At 40.3% G+C, this 27,667-nt stretch overlaps 1 protein-coding gene and 1 long non-coding RNA gene across 2 annotated transcripts in view; both read right to left on the bottom strand.

Moving 5' to 3' along the window:
* The window catches only part of LOC118218891, a 217,111-nt gene that overhangs the window by 62,062 nt on the left and 127,382 nt on the right, over positions 1–27,667 (bottom strand). The gene's annotated exons all lie outside the window — the stretch shown is intronic.
* On the bottom strand, positions 3,039–3,260 carry LOC118218956. Its single transcript, XR_004763599.1, has 2 exons — positions 3,199–3,260; positions 3,039–3,108 (listed from the first exon to the last, which is right to left on the bottom strand). It is a non-coding gene; the product is annotated as an uncharacterized LOC118218956 (long non-coding RNA).

Below are 27,667 nucleotides of genomic sequence, written 5' to 3'. Positions count from 1 at the left end.
AAACAAGCTTCACGCCAACTTGAGCGCAAATGGCGTTCTACTAAATTGCAGGTATTCCTCCAGGACTGGAAAGACAGTCTACTAACTTATAAACATGCCCTCTCCACAGCACGTTCCTCATACTTCTCTACTTTAATAGATGAAAATAGAAACAATCCTAGGCACCTGTTTAACACTGTTGCCAGGCTGACCAAGAATCAAGTTGATCCATGTGCCTCAATATCATTTAGTAGCAATGACTTCATGAATTTCTTTGATGACAAAATTATAAAAATCAGGGGCAAGATTCAAAGTTCTCCTACCACCCCTCATATAGGGTCTGCCCTTCCATCCGCTCAACGCATGGATGCAGAATCTTCAGAAGAATCTTCAGAAAGACGGGCGGCCTATCTGAACTCTTTTGCTCCAATAGATCTCATGGAGTTTAATGCCATAGTTAATTCCTAAAAATCTTCTACTTGTCTTCTAGACCCTATCCCTACGAAGCTTTTCAAGGAGCTATTACCAGTGATTGGAACACCAATGTTACATATTGTCAATGTGTCTTTAGCATCTGGACACATACCACAGACTCTTAAACTTGCAGCCATCAAACCCCTTCTTAAGAAGCCAAACTTGGATGTGAATGACCTGTCTAACTACAGGCTTATCTCGAACCTCCCTTTCTTTCTAAAATACTAGAAAAGGCCATTTCAAAACAACTTGGTTCATTTTTGCACTCCAATCATATATTGGAAGTTTTTCAATCTGGTTTTAGACCCTCTCACAGCACTGAAACAGCCCTGGTCAAAGTACTCAATGACCTACTCCTCGCTTCCGACCATGGCTGCATCTCTGTACCTGTGCTTTTAGACTTAAGTGCGGTATTTGACACAGTTGATCACCTCATCCTTCTGGATAGACTTGAAAATCTTGTAGGCCTCCTTGGACAGGCACTCTCTTGGTTCAGGGTTGCTTTTTATCACTTGAGAAACATCTCAAAAATTCAGAAAATACTGTCCTTACATGATGCAGAAAAGCTAGTTCATGCTTTTGTTACTTCAAGATTAGATTACTGCAATGCTCTTTTGTCTGGATGTGCAAATTCCTCTCTGAAGGGCTCCAGCTAATTCAAAATGCAGCAGCTCGTATTCTCACTAGAACAAGGAGATTCGAGCACATCAGCCCAGTGTTAGCATCGCTTCACTGGTTGCCAGTTAAATTCCGAATAGACTATAAGATACTACTTCTTACCTTTAAAGCCTTACATGGGCTTGCCCCTTTGTACTTAAATGATTTACTTCTTCCTTATATTCCCTCACGAACGCTCTGTTCGCAGGGTGCAGGCCTCCTTGTTATTCCTAGAATATCTAAAAGTACCATAGGTGGTAGAGCCTTCTCCTATCGTGCTCCCCTCCTGTGGAACAAGTTGCCTGCCCATGTTCAGGGCACAGACACTATCACCTTACTTAAAGCTAGGCTCAAAACATATATTTTTAGTCTCTCTTATATTTGAGGGGCAGGAGTGGGTGGCGGGCATAGTTATAGAGTCTCTGGTAGACTGAGCGGTTAGTGCTGTCACTGGATCATCATTGGTAGTGCTGTGTTAAGCTGAACTGGTCATGGTCTGGTGATGACTGTCTCAGGCTGCCCTCATGGCTGCGTTGGCCCCTGCCTCTGTTTCCCTTAGCTATGCTGCCATAGCCTTATTCTGCCGGGGTTTTCCTTATCGCACGTGGGCACCTCTGTTTCTTCTGCTCTGCTTGCTATTCTACCATTTGAACCCCCTAACAACATTTTTGTTCTCGTTTTCCTCGGCTCTGGACACCTGCCCGGAGCTCTAGCCCAAGTTTGCTGAGCACCCCCCCCGGCCCAGAACTCCAGCCCTAGACCAGCTAGACCAACTGGGCACCCCCGCCTCCTGCCACTGTTGATTTTCCATAACAAACCGGTGCCTGCCCGCGGCAGATGGGTTCCCCCTCTGAGTCCGGTTCTGCTCAAGGTTTCTTCCTGTTATCAGTCAGGGAGTTTTTCCTTGCCACTGTTGCCCTAGGCTTACTCTTTGGGGGCCGGTTCTCTGTAAAGCTGCTTAGTGACAAAGCTCCTTTGTTAAAATACAAATGATAAAAAAATTGAAATAAAGTGTTGGCCTGTAAAGCAAAAGTGAGCCTGTGATCTTGTGCCATTTGCCTTGCTTCTCAGCTCTGCCTTGGTCTTTTTGATCACAGTCTTGGATCTCTGGTCTTGATTCTTTAGCTGCTTATTTTACCATCCTGGGTCACAGTGGGACAGACAAGCTGTGGTTCTGCGGTCCCTTTCATTCATTTTTTTCACAATTATATTATTTATTTTCCATGTCTGTCTAATTTTGTGTAAAGGAAGTGTAGCTTGTATTTTTTTATTTGATGGGGAATATGTTCATCTTAATACTGTAACATACTATACCCTCTCTTCATTTAAATCTGCGAGTTGTATGTTTGGACCATTATTGATCCATCACATTGGTTTGCCTAACAAGGAATTCATGATGTATTTAATAACTGGTATCTTTAATGATAATATGTAAATTAAATCTAATAAAATACATTTTACATGTTGGATACATTTTTTACATTTGATGGTACTTCTGTATTCATTAAATGAGGGCACAATCTGTTAAAATAGCTTGACTCAAAAATCATAATTCTCACTTGCCTGACAATTTTATTGTATTCTATTTTCACTTTAACTATGAAGTGTTTATAAAAACATGCTGTCATTATCTACTTTAATTATTACACCATACTCACATGGCCTTCCTGCAGTTCCTGACTACTGGTAGCAGTCTCTGATAACCTGCTGCTGATGTGTTGTAGGTCTTCAAGTCAAACTCATCTAGGATCTCCTCTGACATCAGTAACATAAAGGCCATGGCTGAACATTGGTGTGGTTCCAGCTTTTCATTAGAGAGTTCTCCTGATCTCTGTAAATTCTTGATTTTCTCCACTAGAGAGTTGTCATTCAGTTCATTGAGACAGTGGAAAAGATTTATGGTCCTCTCTGCTGAAGATTCTTTTTTGATCCTCTCCTTTATGTACAATACTGTTTTCTCAATGCTCTCTGATCTGCTTCCTGTCTGTGTCTGTGGATCTAAATGGTAAATGGTAAATGGACTGTATTTATATAGTGCTTTTATCCAATCTGGTACAGGTGATCTGCTTCCTGTCTGTGTCTGTGGACCTGGTACAGGTGATCTGCTTCCTGTCTGTGTCAGTATTCCTCCTAATAGAGTCTGAATGGAGTCCAGAGAGAGGCCTAGAAGGAATCTGAGGAAAAGGTCCAGGTGTCCATTCTTACTCCCTAAGGCCTGATCCACTGCAGTCGTGTGTAACTCAGACAGCTGCACTCTGTCACTGCGCGGTTTTGATTCTTTTGCTCTGAGTACATTTCTGTTCTCATTCACACATGAATGAAACACAAACAAGGCAGCCAGATACTCCTGAATGCTCAGATGCACAAAGCAGTAGACCTTCTCCTCACCCAACCCACACTCCTCTTTAAAGATCTCTGTGCACACCCCAGAGTACACTGAAGCTTCACTGACATCAATGCCACTCTCTCTCAGGTCCTCTTCATAGAATATCAGATTGCCCTTTCCAGCTGTAGTAAAGCCAGCTGCCCCAGTTTCAGGATGATTTCTGTATTTGATGCTGACATTTTCTTTGGGGTTGTCTCATTGGTGCCATGATACTTCTCATTCTTCACATTAGTCTGAATGAGCAGGAAGTGTGTGTACATTTCAGTCAGAGTTTTGGGCAGTTTCTCATTGCTACTTTACCCAACATTGTCTCCAGTACAGTGGCAGAAATCCAGCAGAAGACTGGTATGTGACACATGATGTAGAGACTCCTGGATGACTTTATGTGTGAGATAATTTTGCTGGCCTTGTTCCGATCTCTGATTCTCTTCCTGAAGTACTCCTCCTTCTGTGGGTCATTGAATCCTCGTACCTCTGTCACCTGGTGGACGCACTCAGGAGGGATCTGATTGGCTGCTGCTGGTCGGGAGGTGATCCAGAGGAGGGCAGAGGGAAGCAGATTCCCCTTAATGAGGTTGGTCAGCAGCACATCCAATGATGATGACTCTGTTATATCACAGCAAATCTCATTGCTTTGGAAATCTAGAGGAAGTCGACACTCATCCAGACCATCAAAGATGAACACAACTTTGACTTCATCATCTTCAAAACTTTTGATCTCTTTCAGTTGTGGAAAGTATTGCTGCAGAAGTTCCATGAGACTAAATTCTCTCTCCTTTTTCAGATTCAGATCTCGGAAAGGAAGAGTGAAGATGAAATCAATGTCCTGATTGGCTTTTCCATCTGCCCAGTCCAGAATGAACTTCTGCACAGAGACTGTTTTCCCAATGCCAGCGATGCCCTTTGTAAGCACAGTTCTGATTGGTTTCTCTTGTCCAGGTGAAGGCTTAAAGATGTCATTGCAGATGATTGCAGTCTCATGTGTGGTTTGTCTCTTCGATGCTATCTCAATCTGTCTGATCTCATGTTCATCATTGACCCCCCACTTCCCCCCTCTGTGATGTAGAGCTCTGTATAGATCTCATTGAGGAGGGTTGGGTGGCCCTGCTTTGCTAAACCTTCAAATATGCATTCAAACCTCTTCTTCAGATGAGTTTTCAGTGCCTGCTGGGCTCTTTCTTTGAATTCATCTGAGGAGAGGAAATATGAGAACCAATGTTTAAAATAACAGAAATAGACAAAAAAATACTTATGCAGAAAGTTTTCACAATGTTTTACACAGCTCTGAAAGTGTTGCACATTAAGTTGTAGCTATACCTATGTAGTTAAATTGTAACTAATTTGGTAACAAGAGGTTATTACTGATTAACGCCAATGTAGGAAACATGGAACAGTTAACAATATTTTTGATTACACATGCGAAACAAGGCCAGCCCTGTTACATCTCTTCTGTTAATATGAAATAATTCTGTATCATGAGGACACATTGTGAAATTAACAGGCAAGGTTTATTTGTTATGTATCATGAAGATATGCCCTATATGCTATAACTGCACCTTCAAGTAAAGTGTTGCCCATACCTCTAGTAGTGTTTCACACTTCTCACAAACTGTTGTACACACAACAATGAAAACATAACAAGGATTCATTTCCATTTCAACATTCAATATCTAAATTGTTCATAGTATGATGTGTCTTTATGGTAAATATGGTCTTCATGGGTCATGCAGTAATTTAATTATCTTATAATTATTATGATCGGTGCTCTTTAATCCAGGATAAAACCTCAGGGCAGTCAGTCTGATGGGACAGTGGTTTAGTAACTGGCTTTTGATCCCAAGGCTCCTGGTTTTAAAGTCTTTCGGAAACATTTAATCTCATGTGCATTTGATTGCCCCCATTATTACTGCTGGATGCTATATCTGAATTGAAATGCCTTCCTGTACATGCTGAGTGATGTTTTTTATATGCAAGACTGTTGATGTAAAACACTATTATCAAAGTGTGAATACTATAAATCAGTACTCTGTTATTTTGTACTCTGTTATATTTGTTGGCTAAACTCATTTCAGCATTCTAATGGCCACAGTAGCAATGAGAGAAAATTCTTACTGTGCTGCTCATCTCTCTCCAGTGGGTCAGTGACATCCTTCTTCTTCATGTTCCTCAGGATATGGAGTGTGATCTTCAGAGACCTCTCAATGCCACAGGTCTCCAGCATCTTCTCAACTATGTACAGGGCTTCAGGATCCTCCTGCCCTCTCTCAGTGCATTCTGGGTAATCAGCAATTTGATGACTCTTGAACAATTCCTTCATCTTCATAAACGTATCCAGTACAGAAGGATCTTCTGTTCTTCTACTATTAAAGCATTCTGGGCAATCCTGACTCAGATGGCTCTGAAACAGTTTCAACTTTTCAGTCTTCTTCAGCTTCATCAGAGTGCGCAGGAGAGACTGAAATAAACACATTTAGAGGTGTGCTGTATCAGAGTGTAAAATAAACACATGAAGAGATGTGCTGTATCAGAGTGAAATAAACACATGAAGAGGGTATGCTGTCTCAGAGTGAAATAAACACATGAAGAGGTGTGCTGTATCAGAGTGAAATAAACACATGAAGAGGTGTGCTGTCTCAGTGTGAAATAAAACTTATATGTATGTATATGCATGTGACAAATAAAGCCTTTGAACTTTAAAACAATCTGTTTGGAGTCATCCACTGCCATCGTTTATGGATCCTAAAAAAGAATCCAGTCTTTCTGTGAGCCAAAGAGGGCCAGAGCACTTTTTATAAACTTTAATAAACCTGAATGGATATTCAATCTGACCGTCTGAAAGTCATATTAACTTCAAATATTAAAATAGAAAAAGAACATTTCATACCTGTTTTGAGGAGAACAGTTTATCTGAGCAGTGAATCCTGTGAATAAATCATGAGACACAACTTAGCTAAACTCTTTTACTGCAGCTCTAACTGACAGCACCTGGAGACAGAGCTTCCAGTTAAACTCATCATCTTACTGCAGCTCTAACTCACAGCACATGGAGACAGAGCTTCCAGTTAAACTCATCCTCTTGCTGCAGGTCTAATTCAATACGAACGTGGTTCATTACCTTTGATCACCTGTGACCTCTCCTCTTAAGTTGATTGGACTAATCATTGAATGGTCACTCTTCATAGACAGACAGCTGGGTACAGTTGACCCAGCCCTCTCTACCCGAACCCTGTGAACAAAACATGGAGACAGAGCTTTCAGTTAAACTCATCGTCTTACTGCAGCTCTATCTCACAGCACATGGAGACAGAGCTTCCAGTTAAACTCATCCTCTTACTGCAGCTCTAACTCACAGCACACGGAGACAGAGCTTCCAGTTAAACTCATCCTCGTACTGCAGCTCTAACTCACAGCACATGGAGACAGAGCTTCCAGTTAAACTCATCCTCTTACTACAGCTCTAACTCACAGCACATGGAGACAGAGCTTCCAGTTAAACTCATCCTCTTGCTGCAGGTCTAATTCAATACGAACGTGGTTCATTACCTTTGATCACCTGTGACCTCTCCTCTTAAGTTGATTGGACTAATCATTGAATGGTCACTCTTCATAGACAGACAGCTGGGTACAGGTGACCCAGCCTTCTCTACCCGAACCCTGTGAACAAAACATGGAGACAGAGCCTTCAGTTAAACTCATCCTCTTACTGCAGCTCTAACTCACAGCACATGGAGACAGAGCTTCCAGTTAAACTCATCCTCTTACTGCAGCTGTAACAGTGCGTTCACACAGTGAGTAACTCGGTTGATGAGTTGCTGGAAGTCCATTCATTCGCTATGTAGCTGATCAAGGCCCAGAAACACAAGCAACTGGGCAACTGAGCAACCAAAGTTGCCCTAAAAATGTTGCTCACAGTATAACTTTTTGCTGGCATCGCCCGTCAACAGCCAATCAGAGTATCAGGCTTCCTATTTCTCCAACCGATATGATACCATTTCGCAAATTATTATCCCGCTCAGTGAGAAAAATTGGCGAACAACTTATCATTATGGTACAATTACACCCGGTGTTATACAACGTTTTTAAAAAAAGAGTACAGGGATAAGCATCTGAAAATGACACTTGGATGGCAGTTTCAGCTTGCTTGCTAGCAAGCTAGTCTGTGAGATAAAGAGATCGCTAGCTAGGCATCTGACTAGTAAGAGAGATATGGAGAGATTGCTAGCCAGCTAGTGAGAGGGATAGACAGGTCACTAGCTAGGTTGCTAACTAGTGAGAGAGATATAGAGAGCTATATGGCCAACGAGGTAGCAATAAAAAATATTTATCAGTGTCTGACATAACTATAGAAACAAAAAGAGATGACATTTGGCTATATGGCAAATATGCGTCTTTTGTTACGCTATTATTTCTCTTCAAAAATATGTAGTTGCACAGAACCCCAAAGAGGATACAAAGGGAAGCTCCTGCCCCTCCCTCAGCCTAGTAAACTTGAGCAACCCATCAACCCAGTTGCTCGCTGTGTGAAAGCAGGATAACTCAGCACATGGAGACAAAGCTTCCAGTTAAACTCATCCTCTTACTGCAGCTCTAACTCACAGCACATGGAGACAGAGCTTCCAGTTAAACTCATCCTCTTACTGCAGCTCTGACTCATAGCACATGGAGACAGAGCTTCCAGTTAAACTCATCCTCTTACTGCAGGTCTAACTCACAGCACATGGAGACAGAGCTTCCAGTTAAACTCATCCTCTTACTGCAGCTCTAATTCACAGCACAAGGAGACAGAGCTTCCAGTTAAAATCATCCTCTTACTGCAGCTCTCTAACTCACAGCAGATGGAGACAGAGATTCCAGTTAAACTCATCCTCTTACTGCAGCTCTAATTCACACCACATGGAGACCGAGCTTCCAGTTAAACTCATCCTCTTACTGCAGCTCTAATTCACACCACATGGAGACCGAGCTTCCAGTAAAACTCATCCTCTTACTGCAGCTCTAACTCACAGCACATGGAGACAGAGCTTCCAGTTAAACTCATCCTCTTACTGCAGCTCTAATTCACAGCACAAGGAGACAGAGCTTCCAGTTAAAATCATCCTCTTACTGCATCTCTAACTCACAGCACATGGAGACAGAGCGTCCAGTTAAATTCATCCTCTTACTGCAGCTCTCTAACTCACAGCACATGGAGACAGAGATTCCAGTTAAACTCATCCTCTTACTGCAGCTCTAATTCACAGCACAAGGAGACAGAGCTTCCAGCTAAAATCATCCTCTTACTGCATCTCTAACTCACAGCACATGGAGACAGAGCGTCCAGTTAAATTCATCCTCTTACTGCAGCTCTCTAACTCACAGCACATGGAGACAGAGCTTCCAGTTAAACTCATCCTCTTACTGCAGCTCTAACTCACAGCACATGGAGACAGAGCTTCCAGTTAAACTCATCCTCTTACTGCATCTCTAACTCACAGCACATGGAGACAGAGCGTCCAGTTAAATTCATCCTCTTACTGCAGCTCTCTAACTCACAGCACATGGAGACAGAGCTTCCAGTTAAACTCATCCTCTTACTGCAGCTCTAACTCACAGCACATGGAGACAGAGCTTCCAGTTAAACTCATCCTCTTACTGCATCTCTAACTCACAGCACATGGAGACAGAGCTTCCAGTTAAACTCATCCTCTTACTGCAGCTCTAACTGACAGCACCTGGAGACAGAGCTTCCAGTTAAACTCATCATCTTACTGCAGCTCTAACTCACAGCACATGGAGACAGAGCTTCCAGTTAAACTCATCCTCTTGCTGCAGGTCTAATTCAATACGAACGTGGTTCATTACCTTTGATCACCTGTGACCTCTCCTCTTAAGTTGATTGGACTAATCATTGAATGGTCACTCTTCATAGACAGACAGCTGGGTACAGGTGACCCAGCCCTCTCTACCCGAACCCTGTGAACAAAACATGGAGACAGAGCTTTCAGTTAAACTCATCCTCTTACTGCAGCTCTAACTCACAGCACATGGAGACAGAGCTTCCAGTTAAACTCATCCTCTTACTGCAGCTCTAATTCACAGCACATGGAGACAGAGCTTCCAGTTAAACTCATCCTCATACTGCAGCTCTAACTCACAGCACACGGAGACAGAGCGTCCAGTTAAACTCATCCTCTTACTGCAGCTCTAACTCACAGAACATGGAGACAGAGCTTCCAGTTAAAATCATCCTCTTACTGCAGCTCTAACTCACAGCACATGGAGACAGAGCTTCCAGTTAAACTCATCCTCTTACTACAGCTGTAATAGTGCGTTCACACAGTGAGTAACTCGGTTGATGAGTTGCTGGAAGTCCATTCATTCGCTATGTAGCTGATCAAGGCCCAGAAACACGAGCAACTGGGCAACTGAGCAACCAAAGTTGCCCTAAAAATGTTGCTCACAGTATAACTTTTTGCTGGCATCGCCCGTCAACAGCCAATCAGGGTTTCAGGCTTCCTATTTCTCCAACCGATATGATACCAATTCGCAAATTATTATCCCGCTCAGTGAGAAAAATTGGCGAACAACTTATCATTATGGTACAATTACACCCGGTGTTATACAACGTTTTTAAAAAAAGAGTACAGGGATAAGCATCTGAAAATGACACTTGGATGGCAGTTTCAGCTTGCTTGCTAGCAAGCTAGTCTGTGAGATAAAGAGATCGCTAGCTAGGCAGCTGACTAGTGAGAGAGATATGGAGAGATTGCTAGCCAGCTAGTGAGAGGGATAGACAGGTCACTAGCTAGGTTGCTAACTAGTGAGAGAGATATAGAGAGCTATATGGCCAACGAGGTAGCAATAAAAAATATTTATCAGTGTCTGACATAACTATAGAAACAAAAAGAGATGACATTTGGCTATATGGCAAATATGCGTCTTTTGTTACGCTATTATTTCTCTTCAAAAATATGTAGTTGCACAGAACCCCAAAGAGGATACAAAGGGAAGCTCCTGCCCCTCCCTCAGCCTAGTAAACTTGAGCAACCCATCAACCCAGTTGCTCGCTGTGTGAAAGCAGGATAACTCAGCACATGGAGACAAAGCTTCCAGTTAAACTCATCCTCTTACTGCAGCTCTAACTCACAGCACATGGAGACAGAGCTTCCAGTTAAACTCATCCTCTTACTGCATCTCTAACTCACAGCACATGGAGACCGAGCTTCCAGTTAAACTCATCCTTTTACTGTAGCTCTAAGTCACAGCACATGGAGACAGAGCTTCCAGTTAAACTCATCGTCTTACTGCAGCTCTAACATGGAGACTAGGGCTGGCCCCGAACGTTCGAAGGATTTGGAATTCATTCAGTATATTGGCATTCGAATCTCGATGCAGGATTTGGATGATTCGTTTTTTAAATTATTATTATTATTATTATTATTATTATTATTATTAAGGGTCCAAGCAGAGAAGCTGGTGGAATCCTATTGTATCTGTTAGGATTATTATTATTATTATTTTTTTTTTCTCCGCTAAAAGTGTCTGAGGCTCAACAACCATACGTCCTAGACCAACCACATTTGGTAGGTGGGTTCCTATGGCCCCCCACTACTCAGACACTACAAATGACCTATGTCGGCCAGATGGTGGCGCTATAACAAAGGGTCATGTTTAAAAGGTCATAACTCCCACACCAAAAGTCAGATCAACAGAAAACTTCATCGACCTATGCACCTGAATGTGCTCTACAGCTTTGCTATTGGGACCAATGCTTTTGGGACTTATGTCTGCCATATTGTTTGCCCGCCATTTACACTTTTTTATTAGTTGCATTGCGGAAGAGCTGTTGCTCCAAATCTAAAGTGTTACGACATCTAGTAAACTCCTTTACGGCAAGCGGCTAGAAGACATCCATGGCGAGGCAACTACGTAATCCAACACTGTCGGGTCTAGTTTTTATCAGTGAGGGGAGGATATGAACTTCATAATGGAAAATATTGTCTATCTGGGCATTCACAAAAATATTCTTTCACCACTGAAAAATCGTATTCCGTCACAGCAACAAGATAAACCCGACAATAGCCCTAAGATATGCCAATACGGCAGTGAAAAGGCTGCTCACTGAGTAACAAAATAAACGAGACAACGTTTTAAAAAATGACACCATGTCATTCTACAGTCAATGTCTGGTACTAAATATTGAATAAATATACAACCTTACCATTGGTTTTACGTGTAGAGATGTACCTTTTGAGACTGAGTGGTCATATATTGTCTTGGACAATCCGTTTGTGAAATATACATGCATCTGTGATGCCTGGGTACCTTCAAAAATACCACACCTGTTGTTTACAGCGTTGCCGCCCTTTTTTGTACAGCCTGGCTTGATTGACAATTCATTTATTCAGTAGGTGAGAGTATAAGCTTTCTAACTATGTATAACATGTCTGATTTTGCTTCTGGAATCGCATTTTATCGGTCATCGTAACCGAAAAAAGTCTTATCATCGCATTCACTTACGCATTCACTCTGGGGCTGCACCTAACAAAACGTTGTCAACAATTTTTCATTATTTCTTGGAAAATACTATTATTGTTGAGGACTTCTGGGCATAGCTAAGCCATATGTTTGCTGATAGACCTATCTGACATCGTTTTCTGGAGCAAAACAGAAGCGGATAGGACTATCATTTCTTTACTGCCTCTGCCTTTATCTACTGAACACATAAAATTTCATCATTGCTATGTAAGTATTACTGCTCAAAATATTTCGGTTCGTTCCATTTGCTACCATAATATAACAAGCTTTCTTGGGTCTACAGCTGGAGTTTCTCGCTGCAATTACTAATATTGCATATAAACAAAAGACGCAATTGATGCTGTAGTCTGCCAAAGTCAAAATAAATAATACGGTAGCCTACTCTGCGGGCAGCGCACAGGTAGCAAGGACGGCGAGTTGATATTTCGTTTTTTGTTTCCTTTTTTTCAATATCGTATTTATTATTTGAAACATGTATTATTTTATATGTCTGAAGCATTCGGAAATGTGCATTCTCTGCTAAGCTGAGCAATGGATTGGAATAGGCCTATGTGTCTGACGTAGTGTTGCACGGTATACCTTCTCGGTACTTAAAAAAAAACGGTTCGGTATTAGAATTTTCCGATGTTCAGTACTTTTAGGTCAAATGTAAAAGCCAGGGAAATGTCTCTCGCATTACTGATTGAGAGGATGAAAGGTGTAATTTGTCAGAATCTTCGCTAGATGGCAGTAGCAACTAAGTTATCCAAGTCAGGTGACGTACGTTCGTGCATTACTCCTCGTTGATACAGCGCAAGCTTCGACTCAGTACACTTCAGTAGCAATAGGTGTTCTAATTTGGAAATATTTTATTATAGGAAGATGCTGTATTGTTATTAAAATATGCTGTTTTTAGATCTATTTAAAAGTGAAAGACCTGTTTAAAGATTATTTTATATTAGTTTACAATTGTTTAAATTTTGAAATATATTTAATATATTTTTCTATTAGTGTTGTAACACTATAGGTCTATGCTTATTAATATGTTGAACAGGCTTCAACTTAAAGGTTGTTAATAACCCAGGTTGTTAATAAACCCTGAATTCGAAAATGAGGTCAACCCTTGTGGACACTACGTTTCTGATCTATTAAGGTAATTTCAGTATCGTTAGGTACCGAGTATCGAATCAGTATCATTTAAGTTTCAAGTATCGTTTCAGTATCGAGTATCGTGATACTAAACCTGGTATCGGTATCAAAGTCAAAATTTTGGTATCGTGACAACATTAGTCTAACGCCTTTTTTAGTTGCAGCGCAGAAGCACTGCAGCTCTACATACACGCCGGGCCATCCAAGTGTTACGACATAGTAAAGGCCTTTACAGCAAGCGGCTAGGACACATCCATGGCGACGCAACTAAGTAATCCGACAGCGTCTCATAGCACAAAATTGGCCATCAATATTTTATACAATCATCATGATATTCAGTAGATATGTTGGGTGAAGCTATATGATCATGAGGACAAAACCATTTTAAATTTGCTCCATAAGGGGCGCGATAGTGCCAATGTTTGGACCCCTCCCAACGCCGCTTGCGGCTTTTATTATTATTATTATTATCATTATTGTTTGTAATTTGAGGATAGGTTAGATAACCAAAAAAAAAAAAAGACAGAGCACGTAACGTACGTCACTCACTCTACAAACGCTTCAGTCCATGTGTCCATTAGCACAATGGCAACTGCGAAAAAATTGGCTGTTTGGAAACACTTAAAATTTACCGATGACAAGAAAAAGGCTCAATGTCAAATATGTAACCAGCAAGTTGCATACCACGGCGGCACAACAAATCTGACTGCTCATTTGAAATCAGTAAGTATGTCTATAATTAATTTGTCGGTGAAAAGATATCCTGTAGCTAGCCTAGTAGGCTAGCCTAGGCAGTTAGTTAACGAACTAGCTAGCTAACTTTGCATTGGCTAACTGCTGTTAAAGGTATAGGCCATTGGTGTCAAAGAAATGTAATAATAATAATAATAATAATAATAATAATAATAATAATAATAATTATTATTATTATTATTATTATAGCCAATTTATTATTATAGGTGCATCCCCTGGTATCACAGCCCTCAGCATCATCAACCTCCTCAACAATGCAGCAGACGCTTCAGTTCCAAAAGCCGCTAAGTGAGAAAAGAAAGAGTGAGTTGGTGGACTGCATTGTTGAATTCATTGCCCTGGACATGAGGCCCATCAATATAGTTGAAGGTGAGGGGTTCAAGAAATTAATGAAGACAATGATGCCCAGCTACACAGTGGCCAAAAGGTCCACTATTTCCAATGCCCTGACCCTGAAGCACGGGGAAGTGCGGGAGAAGGTTTTCTCACTTATTGAAAACGCCACCGCAGTAGCACTTACAACGGACATTTGGACCTCGATGGGGATGGAGGCGTACATGGCTGTCACCTGCCACTTTGTTTCAGAAGAGTGGGAACTACTGGGATACGTGTTGGAAACAAATGAATTGGAAGTGGAACACTCTGGCGTGAACATAGCACGACGGCTTGGTGAAGTGGCCGACGCTTACGACATACCAAACTACAAGCGAGTAGCAGTTGTCCATGATAATGCCAGCAACGTGAAGCTGTGCACCGAAACATTGAAGGAAGAGTCGGAAAAGTGGGGCAGCATTCAGGGGGTCTACTGCTTGGGACACACACTACAGCTGTGCATTAACACATCCCTAAAACAAGGTACAGTAAATCGCACAGTGTCCGCAGGCAGGAACCTTGTCGGGCATTTCCGAAAAAGCGCAAAGGCTACAGCTGCTCTGAAAGACAAACAAAAGCAGCAGAAAATCGTAGAACACAAACTAATCCCAGACGTTGCCACTCGTTGGAATTCTACATTGGCAATGTTGGAACGTCTAGTGGACCAACGATGGCCAGTGACAGCTGTGTTGTCCGATCCCACGATCACCAAGAAGGAGATCGTACACTGGACCTCACTTTGGAACAGTAGACACTGGCAGAGGCCTCTGCCAGTGCTGTGGCCTCTAGTGACACTCACAGAATTGCTTTCCCAAGAGGACACCGTGTGATTGTCAGCAACGGTCAGCAACGGTCAGCAACGGTGCCGATGATAAGCAACTTGAAGAAACTTGTCACCGGAGGAGGAAGAAGGCCCTGCTATCAGAGACCTGAAAAAGACCCTCATTACCGAAATAGACACCAGATGGGAACTGCAAAATTTGGAACCCAGCAGCATCTATCTCCTTTCCGCAGCCCTGAACCCAAGGTTCAAACATCTCAAATTCCTCAATGACGAGAAGAAGGACCTCGTATACATTCAGGTTAGACTAATATTTAAAATGCTACACTATTTGTTATATTTATTTTAGATTTTCTATTAATATGCCGCAAACAGGCTGCTCCAATATTCACACACAGGCTACAATTTGGCCTATAAAGCTATGCCATGCTATTTTGTCTTGTTTGTGCACAACGTTTTCTCAGATTTGATTAATAAAATATGATTTGATTTCAAGGTTGTTCTCCTGGCTGGACATATACACCAGCGACTGACAGTGGAGGACGATGCAAGCGGAGTAGTAGAGGAGACAGGGGCCGCACCGCCACCGAAAAAACTGAAACAGCAGGAGATCGAAATGTTGCTTCAGTCAGAGGATGAAGAGGAGGAGAAAGAGGAAGGCGACCGAGACTCTGCCAAAAAAGAGATGGAGCAGTACCTTCTAGACAAGTCAAGAGCGAAGTCTGGCCTGCTTGCGTGGTGGAAGGCAAACTCTGACTGGTACCCAAAACTGGCATTGGCAGCGAAACACTGCCTTTGCGTCCCTGCAACTTCCACACCATCGGAACGCGTATTTTCCAAGGCTGGATATATTATCAATAAGACCAGGAATTCCCTTCTCCCGAACAATGTGGACAAACTAGTCTTCTTGGCACACAACCTGAAGAGAGTATAGGTGAGGCTTTGTTTTATTATTAGGCTATGTCACGAGACACTCTGTGTCCCTATGTTCATGTTGATTATGGTTGTTTATGTTTATGTTCATGTTTTCTGATTATATTATTTATTTTGTTTATTTGGACGCTCGTTATAATGTCCTCATACTGTCAGGTTATTTATTCAGACGTAGCCTACATTAATGGCCTCGGCCGAGCGAGGCCATTCGTTTATTTAAACATTTTGAAAATGTCCCAAACTAGGCCTACTTATTATTTAATTAAGTTGTATGCACAATGTTTTCTTGTCCGCTAGCTATTTTTATTTGCCAGAGCCATTTGTCCGACAGTGATTGCTTTTTATTGTATCGTGCTGAGATTGCACCTGTTACATTTTTGTTACTAGGCTACTGATCTGCTGATTTTATAACGACTTTGTGCAATAAAATTTACTTTTGGAAATAACTGTTGTGTTATTTGATCTTTTCAATAAATGGGAATACGAAACTTGAAACCCTTCATTCACGGCTAGGCTATACAATGTTGCCCCCCACTGGATGTATAATGAACTGAAGCTTTCGGTAATGAAAGCTAATAGGCCTACGGTATTTCTCATTTTTAACCGTGTTTTTGTGAGAACGAACGTTCGGAGCTTCGCTTGGAAACACCAACAAATGTCCGAAGCCTAAAAAATGGCATTCGGCCCAGCCCTAATGGAGACACAGCTTCCAGTTAAACTCATCCTCTTACTGCAGCTCTAACTCACAGCACATGGAGACAAGGCTTCCAGTTAAACCCATCCTCTTACTGCAGTTCTAACTCACAGCACATGGAGACAGAGCTTCCATTTAAACTCATCCCCTTATTGCAGCTCTAACTCACAGCACATTAACTCTCTAATTCATGCATTTTTACCTCTTTCTCGCAAGGCCGTGGGTTCCATCGTCAGTCTCAGTCTCCTCTGACGAACTCATTTTAGAAACAGCGCCCCCTGTCTCAGGACACCTGAACACACCAGATCAGATTCATAAGTGGGTTCTGACCCAAATTGGCAGACCTGTAAATACACACAAGAAGAACATGATAACGCACAGACATAATAATACACACCGACACACATACATCAAATCTCATAGAACAGACAGGGACAAATCTGGAATTTAACTGAGCCATAAACTTGTACAGTAATACAATTCCTTCCAAAATATTCTGCACCCATGATAACAATTACTAAGACCGTTGAATATAAAGATTACCAGTGCTGAGGTATATTTGTCCAACATATGGAATATATTTAATGATATAATGGAAACTACCAAAATGACACATTTCTCAGATGATACAACAATTTTACAAAAATTGTGCGTCACAATTATTGGCACCCCTGTATTTGGTACTGTGTGCACCCTCCCCTCGCAGGGATAATGGCACTGAGTCTTTATACATAACGTCTTATAAGACCAGAGAACACATTGGGAGGGATCTTAGACTCTTCCTCCACCCACAATCTTTCCAGATCCTGATGTCTTTGTTGATCCGTGCTTATGGGCTGTGCTGTTCAATTGAGTCACAGGTTTTCAGGGAGTTTCAGCAGTCTTTAGACTGTTGTAGCCATTGCACAATGATGCTTCTGCATCATTAACCTTTTTATTTGTGGATTTTAATGTGAATTTGGGGTCATTGTCTTGCTGAAAGATCCACTAGTTTCAGTCTGCTGGCAGAGGTAGTCAGGTTTAGGGCTAAATTGTCCTGGTACTTGGGTAGAGTTCACGATGCTGCTTTCCTTAACAAGGGCCCCAGGACCAGCGTGAGCAAAGTAGCCCCATAACATTAAAGATCCACCACTGTATTTTTCGTTTCAGTATATGCATCCTTAAATCCATCCTACATCATATTCCTGGACATGGTTGTGAGAGGGGCTGGAGCCTCTCCCAGCATGCATTGGGCAAGAGGCAGGAAAAAACCCTGAACAGGTCACCAGTCCATCACAGGGCACACACACCATGCACTTACACACTCATACATTCAAGCACTTTAGTGTCTCCAATTAGCTTAACCTGCATGTCTTTGGACCGTGGGAGGAAACCCATGCAGACATGGGATGAGAATATGCAAACTCCACACACACCACCATGCTGCCCTCCAGCAGTTTTAAACTTCATTATTGCCCTCACAGTAGTAACTAGCATCTTCAGTTTATTTTTGATCAATTGCCTGATTTTCAAAGGTCAGCAACCATTTTCATTTCATTCGTCAATTCTTTGTCTTTCTCTGCGGCAAAGATGAAAAATGGGTTTCACAAGCAGGTTCTCAGTTTAATCCTCCAGTGAAACAGGAAGCCATGGAAGGCCACAAGAGTTTCTCTTAATATTGATGTAGATTTCGTTTGATTTTATTTTATTCATAAGAATCTTTAGGGGTGCCAATTATTTTTATATATTTTTGGGAAACAACAACCCTACCTGAATCCAACCGTCACACTACAGGGCGCCAGTTCCCCCAATCTTAGTTTGTTTTCTGCGCCTGTTTAGTGCTAATTAAGGAGTTGTGTCGCAAACATTTAATAGCCTGACCAGATTCACATTACAGGTATCTGTAACTGATTTATGATTAGTCAAAGAGCTAATTTAAGATATCTACAGGGTTCATACACTTTTTCACCAATGATTTTCAATGACTTTTCCATGACTTCTCCACAACCTTTAACTGAATATCCATGACCAAAACAAATGACTTTATCTCAGCGGGACAATTTAAAATTATTTATTGTAACACTAAGTAAAATTAGGTCTGCATCTGAAACATATGGTGCCTCTCTAAAACAAATAAACACCAGACAGACACACTTAGATACATTCTCTCATATTTTAATTCGAATAGTTTAACATTTTTGTCAGTTTTTCCAGTCGAACGTCTTTCTCTGTACATTCGCTAGTTAGTACACTCAGTATGTGCCTTGTGAGCTGACGGTAACCCTTCTAACCAATCGTGAGCTTGACATTCTTACCTTTAATGCTGATTTTAAATTGGTTAATATTAGCTGGCGGTTGATTTAATTAGCGGTATTAATGTGACGAGAAGCTCTTTGTCGTTTGAATGCATAACACGCAATTCCTTGAAGAGTCGACACATTTTATGCGTGACAATTTAACTGTTACTTGTAAACCGTACTGTTATATTGTTGTTTTTTATCAATAAAAAATCTATTGCATATATTGTTGGTGCTCCTTACATTTTGGTGAGTGCTCCTAACTTTTTGAAGTTGGGAGCACCAGTGCTACGAAGTAAAAAAAGTTAATTTCGAGCCCTGATATATTATTGAAGCTGCACTTCCCTGGCATACTGTCGGCACAGTAGGGCCTACATTTACTAACTGCTACATTAGCAGAAGCGTGCCTGTTGGGCGTGCCAGTAAACAGACTGAGCCAGACTGAATTAACTTCTCACACCACCAAAATACCGCGAAGGTTACGTGACAATTTACGTTTTATTACTATACATACTATTTTTATGATTGGATTAATTAGTAATTATATTTGATGCAACTTTAGCTGTGTTTCCATTACTTTTCCAAAACTTTTCAAAAATATTATTTTCCATAACTTTTCCAGGGCTAGGAAATTGCATTTTAAATTTCAATGACTTTTCCAGGTTTTTCATGACCGTACGAACCCTGTCTCTAACTGCATTTTCACTCATCAAAAAACTTAATCTCGAATTACATTTTGCTAGTAAGACTGAAGTTACTTTCGCCATTCAGTTGTATGGGACCTCCAATTAAGATATCTACAATTCAGTTTTGACTATCCACAACTTGAATTCCAGATACTGTATCGCCATTTCAATTATGACTAGTCATAACTCAAATTAGAGATATCTCCACATTAGTTCTGACTTAGTCATAATTTCAGTTAGATATTTCATTCCTCGCAATTTAAGATATGTCAGGTAACGGGGGACCAGGACCCAAACGGAGAGTGGGGAAAACACCAGGAACTCCAAAAAGGCAAATCCAATCAAAGATTTTACTCTCATACAGGTAACAGAAAACAGGTAAGAAAAACAAGGCCAGACAATGCGGGCTGAAACAAACAGGCAGATACTCTCAGGCAGAAACACAAGGAACCAGCAGCCAAATCAGGAAAACAGAGAACTTAAATAGCCACAAAGATAACAAGACACAGGTAAACTCAAAGCACAATCAAACAAGAGCAGGGAGGGATACCGAGACACAAAGAAAAACAATGAGAGAATAATTGAAAATTAAAGCCGCAAGCGGCGTTGGGAGGGGTCCAAGCATTGGCACCATCGCGCCCACTATGGAGCAATTTTAAAATGACTTTGTCCTCATGATCAGATACCTTCACTCAACATATCTACTGAATATCATGATGAGTGTATAAAAAATTGATGACTTATGGCCAATTTTGTGCTAAGAGACGCTGTCGGATGACAGTTGCGTCGACATGGATGTGTCCTGGCCGCATCCTGTAAAGGCCATTACTATGTCGTAACACTTAGATGGCCCAGCATGTATGTACAGCTGCGACGCTTCCATGACGCAACTAAAAAAAGTGTCACACTAGTGTTGTCATGGTACCAAAATTTTGACTTTGATACCGATACCAGGTTTAGTATCACGATACTCGATACTGAAGCAATACTGATTCAGTAATCGGTACCTAACGATACTGAAAATACCTAGATCAGAAACGTAATGTCCACAAGGGTTGACCTGATTTTCGATTTCACGGTTTATTAAAAACCTGGTTTATTAACAACCTTTAAGTTGAAGCCTGTTCAACACATCAATAAGCATAGGCCTATAGTGTTACAACACTAAACCATAGAAAACTATATTAAATATATTTCAATAATTAAACAATTGTAAAGTAAATTATCTTTAAACAGATCTTTCACTTTTAAATAAATCTAAAAACAGCATATTTTAATAACATTACAGCATCTTCCTATAATAAAATATTTACAAATTAGAACACCTATTTCTACTGAAGTCAATTGAGTCGAAGCATGCGCTGTATCACCGAAGGGAATGCACAAGCGCACGTCACCTCACTTGGCAACCTTAGTTGCTACTGCCATCTAGCGAAGAGTCTGACAAATTACACTTTTCATCCTCTCAATCAGTAGTGCCGGTGACACATTTCCCTGGCCTTTACATTTGAGACAAAACTACCGAACGTCAGAAAATTCTAATAGTGAACCGTTTCATTTTTTTTTTTATAGTACTGAAAAAGTGCTGAAGTTTCGGTATACCGTGCAACAGAATGTCAGACACATATTCCAATCCATTGCTCAGCTTAGCAGAGAATGCACATTTCAGAGCGCCACAGAGACAGATAGAATAATAATACACATTTCAAATAATAGATAGGACATTGAGAAAAAACGAAACAAAAGACGAAATATCAACTCGCGACCTGTGTGCTGCGCGCAGAGCAGCCTACCATTTTATTTATTTAGACATTGGCAGATGAGAAAATTTTCGGTTACTCTGACCTATAAAATGCTATTCCAAAAGCAAAATCAGACATGTTATACATTGTTAGAAAGCTTGTACTCTCACCTACTGAATAAATGCATTGTCAATCAAGCCAAATTGCACTAAAAAGGGCGACAACGCCGTAAGCAACAGGTGTGGTGTTACGCACAGCTATTATTGAAGGTAGATGACCCAGGCGTCACATATGCGCGTATATTTCATGTCCAAGACAATATATGACCACTCAGTCGCTAAAGGGACATCTCTACGCGTAAAACCAATGGTAAGATTGTATATTTATTAAATGCTTAGTCCCAGATATTGACTGTAGAATGCCATGCTATAATTTAAAAAAATGTTGTCTCATTTATTTTGTTATTCAGTGAGCAGCGTTTTCACTGCTGTATTGGCATATTTTAGGGCTAATGTCGGGTTTATCTTGTTGCTACGGAATATTACATTACATTACAGGCATTTGGCAGACGCTCTTATCCAGAGCGACATACAACAAAGTGTATAATCATAATCAGGAACAAGTGTGTCGAAAACCCTAAAGAGAAGTACCGTTGCAAGTGCAGGGAACAACCGCATAGTTCAACTTGGACCCTGTAGGTTAAACTGATTAACACTAACACAAACAAGAACAGCAACAACGCAGTCTATGCAAAAATACAAGCAATAGTTAAGACGAGTTAAGACTAAGTCACCTACGAAACAGCTAACTAGTTACAACCCTAAGCTTACAGTCAATTTAGAGATTAAATTGAGAATACAATTTCTCTCAGCATAATGACGGATTTAAAGACTAAACGAACTCACCCGATATTGTCTTCAAATGGATCCATGCCAAAGAAAAGTAATGATTCATCCTCGCAAAGCTTTTACTAACAAACTTTTAGCACCAAAAAACGAAATATCAACTCGCCATCCATGCTAACTGCTTCCTACGCTCAGAGTACCGTATTATGTATTCATACATTGGCAGAGTACAGCATAAATTGCGTCTTTTGTTTATATTCAATATTAGTAATTGCTGCGAGAAACTGCAGCTGTAGACACAAGGTAGTGTGTTATGTTATGGTAGCAACGGAACGAAGCGGACTATATATGTATTACCATCATTGTTTTATTATACCAGCGTGTTTTCGCGCGTTTGCACAGAAACTCAAAAACTACCAATAAAATGGTTTAGCTTTTTCTCACCATAATGACAGATTTAAAGACTTAACGAACTCACCCGATACTGTCTTCAAATGGATCCATGCCAAAGAAAAGTAATTATTCACCCTCTCAAAAAGCTTTTACTAACAAACCTTTAATAGCCTAGCAGGCACTCTGGCTGGCACTGTCTTCCATTGCTTCCCCGACGTTCAGACCCTCCCCTCACTGATAAAAACTAGACCCTACGGTGTCAGATTACTTGCGTCGCCATGGATGTCGCTTGGCGTAAAGAAGTTTACTAGATGTCGTAACACTTAGGATTTGGAGCTACAGCGCTACCGTGCCACAACTAATAAAAACATCCAAATGGCGGGCAAATAATATGGCGGACATAGGTGCTCCCAATGGCAAAGTTGTAGAGCACATTCAGATGCATCGATCGATGAAGTTTTGTGTTGATCGGACTTATTGTGTGGGAGTTATGGCCTTTTACGCATAACCCTTTGTTATAGCGCCACCATCTGGTCGACATAGGTGATTTGTAGTGCCTGAGTAGTGTGGGGCCATAGCAACCCACCTACCAAATTTGCTTGGTCTACAACTTATGGTTGCTGAGCCTCAGACATTTTAGCAGAGAAAGCTTCCACGCCCCAACTAAAAAGTCAAAATGACGGGCAAACAATATGGCGGACATAGGTGGTCCCAATGGCAAAGTTATAGAGCACGTTCAGATGCATATGTCGATGAGGTTTTGTGTTGATCGAATGGTGTGGGAGTTATGGCCTTTTACGCATAACCCTTTGTTATAGCGCCACCATCTGGCCAACATAGGTGATTTTAGTGATTTAGTGCCTGAGTAGTGGGGGGCCATAGGAACCCACCTACCAAATTTGGTTGCTGTAGGACTTATGGTTGCTGAGCCTCAGACACTTTTAGCAGAGAAAAATAATAAGAATAATAATAATAATCCTAACAAATACAATAGGGTTCCACCAGCTTCGCTGCTTGGACCCCTAATAATAATAATAATCCTAACAGATACAATAGGGTTCCACCAGCTTCGCTGCTTGGACCCCTAATAATCCTAACAGATACAATAGGGTTCCACCAGCTTCGCTGCTTGGACCCCTAATTACAATAGTATGCTATCATGACTCAAATGTCAGGATGATATTGTATCATAAGGTTGCTGAAGTTTCGCACCCCTAAACAACTCATGTACTAATCTTTCAGGTTTTATATCATCCAAGGTATTATTCTTCATTTTCAAAAATCTAGAGATATCATATGAATTTCAGGTCATATTGCCCACCACTATACCCCACATGTAATTATAAAGCACATTTCTAAGAATCATTTTTGGCTTTGTCAAAACGCAAATTATTTATTATAGTGTGTATTTTTGTTTGACATTGTTTTAACCTCTTGCGTAGGTTAGCCAACATGTCAGCCATACATACAATAAAGGTACTGTAAAAATATAAAATGGAAAAAAGTGCCTACGGTTCCACAAGGCAGCTGAAAGATTTTTTAGTTCCTTCCTGTTTTCCCGTAGATGAACTTCACCTGCAGTCTGATCATAAAAATGAACAGAGGCTGACAGAAAAGGAATGTGATCAGGCAAGGCCAACCCAAGCGTATAAAGCTTCTTCAGGCTGAAAGTTTAAATCCAGTTATACAGGTCAGTGATCTGTTGTTTTCGATGTGTTTCACTACAAGTGATTAATTTAAGTCATTGGCTGGCTAAAGAGTACACACACCTTGTTCTCTAGGTCTTAACTGGCAGCCCTCCAGGACTGGAGTTTGTCATCCCTGTAATACAGGTTGTTAACCTGAGGTATTTTGGGGTTCTTAAATTTAGTCACTAGCACAAGAGAGACATTGTCCTCCTCAAACCTATATTCAATTTAAACTTACCACTATTACCACATGTTCCCCAATTAAGTGGTTGTTAGTCCATTTTTAAGTTTGTTATGCCACATGGATGTTCTTTTAGTAAAGGAGTGGTTTGAGCCTATGATCAAGAGGGCCATGCATATTTCCCTGCCAAATTAAATTGGGTTTTTTAAGGGAATTCCCCCCTAGCGCAACTATAGTTTCAACCTGAACTGAAAGGACTGTAACATCCCTTTCAAAGAGGGTTCACCCAAGGAGCAGGTCCACTGTCATTTATATTTTGGTAAATGTTTAAGGGAGAATACATTTAGAAATAATGCTTTTTAAGCGGGCAACTACCTGCTCAAGTTATTTTTGGAATAACATACTGTTACTTAAAATTCTTATTAATCTCTTTGCTGAACCATGTTACATGTGTGATTCATTAATGTATAACTATTAATAATGTCAGTTCTTTAAAATGTAGGTGAAATTTTTCAAAATACATTTTTATGGCCTGCATTTTGAAAGTTCTGATTTCTGACAGCAGTGCAACCTCTGAGGAGTTGGTCTTAATTTCCTCATCATCCTTCTGCATTTTGAGTCTGTTTTCCAATGGAATTTTATGGTAAATGGTTAATGAAATTAGAATTAACAAAGCAACAGGGTTCACCTGCTTCGAAGCTAGTCTTGTATAAGATGACAACAATCTCAGGCCATTTCCACTCAAAACATATTTTCAGTTCCCTTCACTGGCTCAACTGAGACACTCCACAGATCAGTTCAGGAATGCAACCTGTTCAGGTTTGGCCACAATTGGGAAATGGCAGCCGGGCAGAGACACAAGTAAGGCCAAAAGGTTGGGTGAATCAGAGAAAACAATCAAGTCACACTGCAAGAAAGGTTAAGGAATTGGGGGAGGGGCAGAACAGCAAGCTTGTCTTGTCCATTTATCACTTACAGGAAATGCAGATTTCAGTTATGAAACCAAAAATATAAGACACAAAGGTAGGTATGTGCACATGCTAATGGAATATTTAAATGACTGTTACGTGTTTATGAAGAAAGCAATTGTTCATAAAAGTATGTAATAAAATGTAAAGAAAATGACCATTGATGCCAAGTACAGAACTGATAACATTACATAGAAAACTTACACTTACATGTCATCATAGAAAGAAAAGCATGAAAATAGTACCCTCACTGAAAAATAGGATGAGTGTTCAGTGAAAAGTGATGTGCGATCTGCAGTTGTACAAAACTCGGAACTTGGGACATGGTGCAATGGCGCCCACATCTTATATTTTACTAATGTTCAGGGTTGGACAATCACAGATACAGAAAGTAAGGAATTTAATTTTATAATAATTTTACATTACTTCAGAATAATTACACTTATATAGACCATTCCCAAACACAAGCCCAGGTATGGTCTGATTTGTTTTCCGATAAAACATTTTTTTTAAAGTTCATTCTATACGTGAAATCACAATAGGATAAGGTTAATTGAGGGTGACTTCTAACCCCACCAGTCAGTCGACTCCAACTGAATACAGTTTGATGTCACTAACTAAGCACAGAAAATATGCTAAACATTCATTTCCCCAAATTATTATTTCTTTGAACGGTGTAAAGAATGCCGTAGGACATTATTCATGTGATGACCAATTATGTTAATGAACAATAACAACAAAACAAACTTCCTTTATTCCTCAGAAAATATCAGTGTTTGTAAATCAATTTAAGCAATATATTCAACACAAAATTGTTGCACGCATAGTATGAATCCGAAAAGACTCGCGCTCCTTAGCATTCGGAGTATCCCACACACCACAAGCACCAGTACTTTCAGACATAAAATAGGCTATGCTATATTTTCTTTGCCAAATATTAATTAACTATTAACCAAACGCTAATAAATTAAACTATTAATACTGCCACTATTCCCTGGTGGACAGACTAATTGCATAAAGTTTCAGAAATTAGAATGTCACGCATAGTATAGTATCCACTTTTTTGACGCTCTCAGGAAAATCCATACACAAACCGAACTTCTTGGTTTAAAGACGAACCATGTACAAAGCGCAAGAGAGGCGAACAAGTTTGCTTAGACTTTAAATTTTAGTTTTTCATAGAGAATTACACATCACTGTCCCTGGTGAGAAATTGAAGAGTCTCCGTAGCAAAGGTCAAACTTAAAAAACCGAAATGTACATTGATAAGACATTTTCTATTTATCTAGGCTATTTATAATCCAAACTGCTCCATCTGAATTCTTGCATTCGTAGCTCAAGTAGCTAACTGCAACCGAGGTAGCCTACATAATTTAGCAACCTGTTGAACGAGTTTGGTTTAAAAATGTGAAGAGAACGTTTAACTCTATAACCACCATTCACAATTTCTCTCAATCGTATTCATTAACCTTATTAATAATTTTAAAACAATGTGTTATACTTACTTCAGTGCTGGGGATAACGTGAGTGTTTTGTCTTTTGTCCTTTATATGGTTGAAAAAAAATGTTCTCCTTCGAGAAAACTTTTCGGTAAATAAGGAAGACTACATACCGTAGGAATTCGTTTTTTTTTTTTTTTTTAAATAGCTAGCTGGATAGCGACTTGATTTGTTACAACTGATAGCAACATGTCCACTAAAAACAAGGGTTTCTGTCTGCTTAGGCTACGCGAGTTTCCTTGCGGTAAGGTGTGAGTGCAGGGACGCCCATGCGGGAACGCCCACACGCAGGGAGCAAGCTCACGTTGAGCTAACCTTGGTAGCCTATTGGTTGCCATTGTCGGCAATTGAATTCTATGGAGGACCAAAAATCCCATATTAAAGATAAATAAATAATGCAAGAAAAATGTAAAAATAAATAAATTTATACAGAAATAAATAGATAAAAATCTGACATGAATGGGTATTTTTGCATTTATTTCCATATTTATTAATTGACTCATTCAGTTCTATAGGCTATATATATATATATATATATATATATATATATATATATTCATTGCTTTCTTCATTTATTTATGTACACGTTCATTTTCATGTTTATGAATTGCTTGAATCGTCTCTGTATATATTTATCCATCCATCCATTATCTATATCTGCTTATTCCTGGTCAGGGTCACAGGAGGTGCTGGAGCTATCACATGCATTGGGTGA

The sequence above is a fragment of the Anguilla anguilla genome, chromosome 19, assembly GCF_013347855.1.
Source record: "Anguilla anguilla isolate fAngAng1 chromosome 19, fAngAng1.pri, whole genome shotgun sequence".
Taxonomy (NCBI): Eukaryota; Metazoa; Chordata; class Actinopteri; order Anguilliformes; family Anguillidae; genus Anguilla; species Anguilla anguilla.
The sequence above is the reverse complement of the archived record's forward strand: the minus strand, read 5'-3'. Positions and strand labels throughout refer to the sequence as shown.